This window comes from Myotis davidii, unplaced genomic scaffold (assembly GCF_000327345.1).
Source record: "Myotis davidii unplaced genomic scaffold, ASM32734v1 scaffold100, whole genome shotgun sequence".
Lineage (NCBI taxonomy): Eukaryota > Metazoa > Chordata > Mammalia > Chiroptera > Vespertilionidae > Myotis > Myotis davidii.
In genome coordinates this window covers 852,917-853,249 of record NW_006292691.1, presented here as the reverse complement: position 1 = coordinate 853,249, position 333 = coordinate 852,917, and the positions used below count along the sequence as shown (strand labels likewise).

The 333-nt window shown below is 59.5% G+C and overlaps 1 protein-coding gene across 1 annotated transcript in view; it reads left to right on the top strand.

The window, feature by feature from the left end:
• LOC102775542 (mesothelin-like protein) overlaps window positions 1-333 on the top strand; it is a 7,572-nt gene that overhangs the window by 1,056 nt on the left and 6,183 nt on the right. The gene's annotated exons all lie outside the window — the stretch shown is intronic.

The following is a 333-nucleotide window of genomic DNA, read 5'->3' as shown; positions in this document are numbered from 1 at the left end:
GAGGTTCATGCCTAGGCTCGGCTGTCCTCTCCTTCCCTGGGGAGTTAGAGGTCAATGATTAGCCATCAGTTGACTGACCAGAAAAGGCTGGAGGCCCAGTTGGACCACTGGACCCAGGTTAAAGCCCCAGAGACCCCTTCCTGGTCACGAGATTTATGACTCACACCGTGAGGAAGGCTCCGCCAGGAGAGGAACTGGCTGTGTAGCCCAGCAGGTGCCCAGGCTACATCTCCTCCAAACCCTCACCCATCGCTGGGACCGGCCTTGGGAGGAAGCAAAAACCCAGCCTGGGCCTCCCCTGCTCACAGCTCAGAACCGGAACTGGGCGCTCAC